Consider the following 8,537-nt stretch of genomic DNA (forward strand, 5'->3'; position numbering starts at 1 on the left):
CCAAGAGTTTGAAACAGACTCTTTCGCTCATGACTTCTCTTTTCTTTTTTTTTTTTTTTTTATAATAAGGGATTTTATTTTTTGTATTTAAAAACAAAGCAGTTTCCACTCATAGTAATGAAATGGTCCACTTAATGAGAATGTGTGGAGTACTGTAGATCTCCCAGCAATTTCATGGGCTGGGCTTCCCATCCATTTAAAATAAGAAAACTTTGTGGTCTAACCTCCCTTTATGACTGGTCCCCACTCATAAAACCTGAATTGAAACAACTCTTTGCACTCTGCTTGTCTTCTAGGCAGGATTTTAGCACTTCAAAGAATGGTTCATTACTTTGTATTTTTCTACTGTTTGGCATAAGCAAGCCACAAATTCATGTGTGGTTTCTAAGCAGTGTTTATTACGACGTGTACTGAGGGAAGTTTAACAATGACTTAAATCATGGTGTAAGTTTCTCATTGTATGTAAATTATTCCTAAAAGAGGAGTATGTGATAAAATGCAGTAACTTGAGCTAATTCAGCACTCAGCAAGCATGCAAAACAAGTGTAATGGAGATGCTGAAAAGGAAGAAGTGTGGGAAGATAACCTATATATTTGGGGAGAACTGTTTAATCTTAAACTCCTCTGTTAGTTATTCATGTCACCACAGGCTGGGCATTAGGTGCTATTGGAATAATTGCTATTAATGATGCATTCAGCCTCTCTGCTGAAGCTATGGAGCACGTGCTGAGTGCAGCAGCACGGGAAGTGTGGCTGCATTTGAAAGAACTGGCAGCGTTAGGGGTTGAGCTGTGAGTCTTGTGAGCTGCAGGAAAGAGAATCTGTTGATAGATGTGCTGGTAATTTGTGTTTTGAGTAGGGAGGTGGGGGCCAAGAGTGGGAAGGGAGGCAAGGACTGAAAATGAGCCAGAGAGGCAAAAGTGTAGCTTTCTAACTTCTCATACCCTTTATTGTAACACTTCCAAGTTCTGTTCATCCAGAAAGACAGAATGCAAGAGAAATGCTTTATTTCCCTATTGGCCTTCAGCTTTCTCTGCTGGAACAGTTTCTGTGACACTCTTGGGATAAGAGATTATTTGTTTTTCAGTTTAAAACTTGTAGCTTACCTGCTGAGGAGGGGAGATACATATAATTGAGAGCTTGGAGGGAAAATTTATAACCTACTGTCTCAATGCTTGTTACTGAGGCTGCTACTGCCATCAATGTTGCTTTCTGCCATAAGGCAGATAACACTATATTCATTTTACAAGCCAGTACATGTTAAATTTGTGCAGGTCGCTCTGCCCAGCACCTATCTGTGAACAGTTTATATTACCTGTAAATTGATTCTCATCTTACAGACTCTGAAGAATAAGCAACTGAAGTCAATGATTTGCTCCTCTTAGACACCAGGATTATGGTTTGTACCACTACTTGGTCACTGTTAAATTTGACCCATAGAGTTTTTGGAGATCACAGAATCACAGAATCCTCATGGCTGGAAAGGACCCTCAAGATCACTGAGTCCAACCAAACAACCTACAATCTCTGCCACTAGAGCATGCCCTGAAGTGGCAAATCTGGGTGTTTCTTAAATACCTCCAGGGATGGTGACTCAACCACCTCCCTGGGCAGACTGTTCCAGTGCCTGACCACTCTTTCAGGAAAGTAATTCTTCCTAATATCTAATCTAAACCTCCCCTGCCGCAGCTTCAGACCATTTCCTCTGGTGCTGTCATTATTCACCTGGGGGAAGAGGCCAACACCCACCTCTCTCCAACCTCCTTTCAGGTAGTTGTAGAGGGCAATGAGGTCTCCCCTCAGCCTCCTCTTCTCCAAGCTAAACATGCCCAGTTCCCTCAGCCTCTCCTCATATGACCTGGTCTCCAGACCCCTCACCAGCCTGGTAGCTCTCCTCTGGACACGCTCCAGCACTTCAATGTCCCTCTTGTACAGAGGGGCCCAGAACTGAACACAGTACTCGAGGTGAGGCCTCACCAGTGCTGAGTACAGAGGCACGGTCACTTCCCTGCTCGTGCTGGCCACGCTATTCCTGATACAAGCCAGAATGCTGTTGGCCCTCTTGGACACCTGGGCACACTGCTGGCTCATGTTAAGCTGGCCATCCACCAGCACCCCCAGGTCCTTTTCTACTGGGCAGTTTTCCAGCCACTCTTCCCCAAGCCTGTAGCGCTGCTTGGGGTTGTTGTGACTGAAATGCAGGACCCCGCACTTGGCCTTATTAAACCTCATACAGTTGGCCTTGGCCCATTGATCGAGCCTGTCCAGGTCCCTCTGTAGAGCCTTCCTACCCTCAAGCAGATCAACACTCCCACCTAGTTTGGTGTCATCTGCAAACTTACTGAGGGTGCACTCAATCCCCTCATCCAGATCATTGATAAAGATATTAAACAAAACTGGACCCGAGACTGAGCCCTGAGGGACACCGCTGGTGACCGGCTGCCAAGAGGATTTCACCCCATTAATCACAACTGTCTGGGCACGGCCATCCAGCCAGTTTTTAACCCAGTGAAGAGTACACTTGTCTATGCCATGATTCGCCAGCTTCTCCAGGAGAATGCTGTGGGGGACGGTGTCAAAGGCCTTACCAAAGTCCAGACAGTCAATGTCCACAGCCTTCTCTGCATCCAGAAGGCGGGTCACATGGTCATAGAAAGAGATCAGGTTGGTTGAGCAGGACCTCCCTTTCCTAAACCCATGCTGGCTGGCCCTGATCCCTTGGCTGCCCTGCACTTGCCATGAGAGCTCACTCAAGATGATCCTCTCCATGATCTTTCCTGGTACCGAGGTCAGGCTGACAGGCCTGTAGTTCCCCGGATCCTCCTTCCGACCCTGCTTCTGAATTTAGCTTGCTGCACTCTTACTTAGTAAAACTCTGGAAGGGACAAAAAAAGACCTCCCTCTGAAATTTATTACAGATCACACGTGTGGTACAGTAACAGAGCAAGAAACACAGGGTCCTCTGCCAATCCTAGATCTTATAAAATCTAAATGCACCAATAATTGCTGAGGTTATTTTTAAATGTTTAACACAAGTCTCGAAGGCACATACACATTTAACATCTGTATCTTTTTAAAGTGTTATTTATTCTACTATATCACATCTCTGGCAGTAATTTTGTGCTAATTGCTCGGAACATGCTGAACTCTGGGGGATTATAAATTTAAGTATGACACTTACTATATTTTTTCAAATTTACACATATTGAATAGTCAACTAACCTGACATCATTGGAAGCTCAAGACGGTTGGTGACTGTCCATTTGATTCCACAAGTGTGGATTTATTACCATGAGTCAGAGAAGTAGAATTACCTTTTCATGAGGTTGGAGTGATCTGTCTTTCCATATAAGAAAGACATTCCATATACTATGGTAATGTTGATGGTGTTACTAGGGTGACCTAAAAACGTTAACTGAGTGTTTTAGACAGAATTCATTTTAAAGGAAACCAGGCATTACCTTCTGTTCCCTTACTAATGCATATGCTTGTCCATACTTAGAAATACTCTTTAGTGCTTGAATTTTAGTTCAAGAACTAAAGCACCTTAATGGTACTTAAATCCCCAAAAGGATTTAAGTACCATTATTGTCACTACAATTCTAGCATGCACAAACATCAGGATTCATCATCTGCTTCTTCCTTCTGTGTGGTTGCGCGGACCCATAGCTCCAGCAATATGCTCTGAGTGGGAATTTGCCTGCCTGTCCAACCATCAGGATCTAATGTGGCATTCACTTGGAATGCGCATATTTGGGATCACGGGTGTATTCAGAAGGCTCACTTAAGGAATTCACACTCAAGTGGATTTTACGTGATAACTATGCAGATGTTACGTGGCAGAGGCTGGGCTGTGGGCTTGAAATCTCTCTTTAAAACCACAGGTTTCTTTATCAACATTAGCAGGGTTTTTTTTGATAGGAGGATAGGAGGTCTTGTCTAGTCCTTGTGACGTTCATATCCTTTCATTCGCATGCACAGGAGTAGTACACTAATGCTTTCCTACTTAAGGAGCAGTCTGAAATGCCAGACATAACTGGATAGCCTCTCAGCATCTAGGACACTGATAATATGTTTGTGAGCAGCAGACTAGAGGCTTGGCAAAAAGAACAGGATCCTGTATTGTATGCAGTGTCTGTGAACATTGAGTGAAGGGGTCAGTTATGAAAGAATCTAATTTTTCCTGTTTTTGCTTGTGATAGATCAGCTTTTAGACGGAATCCAGTTTCCAGAATATAATAATTGCATTGCTGTTTCTGAGCTCATAGTGTCCAGAACAAGCTTCTCTGTGCTTTAGGAAATTGTCACTAAACAACTGTTCCAACAATCATGAATTCTGGTAGGGCACTCTGCCAGCAAAATGGATCATGAGATAATTAAATGCATCTTAAAATGCCTGGAAAAAAAAAAGAGAAATATTTCAAATACCTTTAAATGATGGCACTATATTTTTGGGAAGACATAGAAAATGGCCTTATGGTTTTATGTCCTTCTTCTCTGATGCACTTACTGCTGTCCATGGAAAGTACTGTCATTACTCTGGAATTTAAATACGTGTCATATGTGCCATAGTTGTTAGGCTGGAGTTTCTAGGGTAGAGAAAGATGAGAATCCAAACAAGAGGTTGGTTAAAATCTATCCCACTGCCTAGCCCCTTACCATTTCCTTTACAATCATGACAATCTCTTATATGCTCTTTTCATTGCATAGGTTCTTCTGCTGCTCAGACATGGCCTAGGGTATACTGATGCCTTAGGCAAATGTAGGATTGTACCTTCTCTTTCCTGTGTCCCTCTGTCTCAGAAAACACTTGCCCCTTGAGTCAGTTCTTCTTCCAAGTGGGCTTTGTGAGGCTTGATACTCATCTGTCTGAAAAGAACACCTTTGAGTCACAGATGCACCCTGGGGATGGGTCCCTGCAGCTCATAGATCCTGAGATTCAGTGACACAGTAAAAGAAATCTGCTGTTCCAACCTCAGGGTGGAAGGGTGACAAGCTGATTGGCTGCACATGAAGTTCTCCTGTACGAAGGTACTTGAAATTAAGAGCTTACACTGCTCATTAGTAATTTTCTGTCTTGTTTTAGAGATGATGGTAGAAGTAGTCATCATCTTAAATTGTGCTAGCTGGCTTTGCTGCTGTAGTCACTGTGTCCAGGAGGACTGAGGAGCTAGAACTGCTTCTTTAGAAAGAAGATACAGTTCTTTGTTTAGTTTACTGTTACCTTTTTCTCATCTGTGATTTCTGTTGCAGTGACCTGTTCCGGGCTAAGGAAGATTATTATATCCCCTCTCAAATGATTTTATGGAATTCTTGGCTGTGGCGAAGAGGACTTGGACATGTCTTGCAAAAAAAGACATTAGCTCTCACACTGATTGGAAATTATTACCAGTCAAAGCATTCGTTTTTCCCAAAGGCATCCACAACACCTTTTGTAATTTTGACCTTTACGATTTATAATATAATTGTTAATTATGTGATACCTTTGTTCTGCACAGACTTCTAGACTTATTGTAGTCCCTTGCAAACCTTTTGGAACCCTAGGTGTGTGGATACCTGTTTGTTTGAGTTTGTAACTGCAGTTTTCTTTAGTAAATAGCTCCTAAGTGAAACTGTCTGTGAACTGATGTGCATGGGAGTAAGAATCCTAAGTCTGTTTGTGCATTGTGTGTAGACACTTTCTTAAAAGGCTCTGGTTGTGTTATACTGTGCACATGCAAAGAAGGGCAAATGTGATATATTATCTTATTTGGAAATAGTTAGTCACACAATTAGAAGATATTTCATCATTCATGTGTAAGATAGCAGAGCTGAACTTCTGCTTGCACTCTCAACAATGGCATTTCCTGCTTTTGAATACATATTTGTGCAATTTAATATTTGCTTTAGCTTCCTGTAGAATAGTTTCTCTTCTCTTTAAGGGAAGAGTTATGCTGTGTGCTATAAACCAGCTTTGGAACATTCTGTTCAATTGAGTAACGACTTCTAGAAGTATGGAATGGAGGGGCCAGTGCACAGTAACAACAGATGAATGTAAAACAGAGTGCTTCTCACTGCTTTTTGCTATATGCAGAGGGGCGTGACATTACTTGAAAGGCGGGTAACTTTTTAAATTAATCTCTCCTTTCTCTTGATATTAATTCTAATAATAATTTTTTCTTTGAATCTACTATTGGTAACCCTTCAGAATTAGCACTGATAAGTGGTTTCTCCAGTGACCCTTTCCTCTGCCTGTAGATGGCTTTGCTGTCAGCAAGAGAATGTGATATGGCCAAACTCAGACATTCAAAAATCCTGTTTAAAAAAAGACCCCCCCATGCAGAGACACACAAACCAGAATATTTGTTTCAAAACATGAAATGTTTACAGTCTAATGCATTAAATTTAATTTATTTTCTCTTCGTTTCTGAACTTCTTGGTACACACAAGTAATTTCTGAGGCTTTCCCTACAGTCATGATGAACGAGGTTTTCACCCCATCAGATGTATTTCAGATCTGGGCCTTTGAAAATACATGATAAAACCACAGGGATTAGCTACAAGTGTGGGAGCTAGAAGACCTGTGTGATTCAGTTTTGATGGCTATAGTAGATTAAAACAAGAGGGGAAGTTCTCACAATCCCAGCATCAGGGGGCTATGCTTATCCAAGCCAGGGGAGAAAGGATCCCTGTTGTAGCTGTACTCCATTCAGTGGAGGGACTATTGTATACTCAGGTCTTTCCCAACTAATTTCTCTTGTTTTGATCTCAACTCTTAACCAAGGAATTGTCAATGGACTAAGAATTTGAATTTTGACTGCAGTAGCTGTCAAAAGCTGCCTTTGGATAAAGGCATCCAAGCCATACGTGCTCTTCTGTCACAGAAAAATGTGTCTTCTGGGTGTCCAGGAAAACTAAAAAAAACCTAACCAAACAAAAAAAACCTCACACCAACAACAACCCAAACAAATGTATTCCTGGGTTTGAATGGAGTGCTGTTTATTACAGGTGTTTTGGACACATTTACTTGAATGTAAGTAGTAATCACATGGCAATAAAATTTACCTTTCTGTTGAGTAGCTACCTAGTGACTCAGCACAGTTTTTTGAACAAGTCTCGTGAGGATCCACAAACACAGTCTTTGAAAGTAAGGTATTTTATTTTTTCTTGGGATGAAAGAATGATACTGCTGTAGTTTTTTACTTGAGATGAACTCTCAAAAGAAGGCTATTGTTAGATAATTTTTAATAGTGTGCTACTTTTAATTGATAAAAAATCATGACACTTTTCCTTTGATGTCAAAATGCGTAGAAAGGAAGGTATCAGTTGTTTTTTCTGTCTTCCAGATGGAGAAATTGAGGCATTGGGTGGTTTGTGTGTTTAAGTCAAACAGCATGGCAGTAATTAAAATTAGAGGTATACCTGTGTTACAACTCCTTAATGCCACATAAAAGCTTGAAGTGTCTGGCAGAGACTCTAAAAATTCTAAATGTGATTGAGGATGATGAAGACCCTGTTGTAGGTCACATTCAGGAGATGGCACTTAGGGCAGAAGAAGCCGGTCAGAGGCAAGCTGAGGGAATAGAGCAGCTAAAGGAATTAAAATAAATGCTAAATTATCCTTCAGATATATTAGTTATAGAGAGTCTAGTGCCAACTGATGATCAGGGTACAAAGGGAACACTTGGAGAACTGAGAAGCTGAAGAAATAGTGGTCATTCACAGCCAGAGCCCTCTCCAGGATGGTGCAAAGGGAAGGAAACCAGCAGAGGATTTGTCTGAAACTAAAAAAGTGACTATGGGTGGAGTTTTAGAGAAAAATCAGCACTAACCAATTGAGCTTTCACCCAAAGCTCAAAGAAAACAGAAAGAAAAAATTGCCAAAGTACTAAAAATAATATGCAGCTCTCTCACTGTCACTCGTCACTCTAACTTAATCTTCCTTGGTAAGTGAGGACTGGAGTGTGCCCAATGTGTTGCCAACCTTTACGAAAGGTTCCAGGAGGATCCAGGGAACTAAAGTTGCCTGTCACATTACAGACCTAAATGGGAATTAAGAATAAGGAACTATATAAATCAGTTGGTACCTAGATAAATACATTCCACTTTAAGAAACTCAGCATGGCTTTTGTAAAATTAAATTCAGACTTACACATGCATCTGGAGTTCTTTGAAAGGGTTGACAGACATGTGGGTCAGAGAGATTCAGTAGATGTAGTTTATGGAGACTTCTAAAGAGATTTCAGTAAAGTCCCTCACCAAAGATTTTTGAAGAAACCGAATAGTTAATGAATAGAGACAATACATATGTATGATGTGTATGCATAAAGATTTGATTAAAAAGTAGAAGCGAGGGTAGGAGTAAATGATGAACTGTCTTACTGGGAACAGGTGGAGTTCCACAGGAACCTGTGCTGGCACTTGCACAGTTCAACATTTTCAGAAATGATCTGTTAAGAGGGTGAGTAGCGTAGTGAGGAAGTTGATGGTGGTACAAAATTTCTGAGGATAGTAAGGAGAAGGGCAGTTTAAGAAGATTTGCAGGAAGACTTTATATT

Source organism: Larus michahellis, chromosome 3, assembly GCF_964199755.1.
Source record: "Larus michahellis chromosome 3, bLarMic1.1, whole genome shotgun sequence".
Lineage (NCBI taxonomy): Eukaryota > Metazoa > Chordata > Aves > Charadriiformes > Laridae > Larus > Larus michahellis.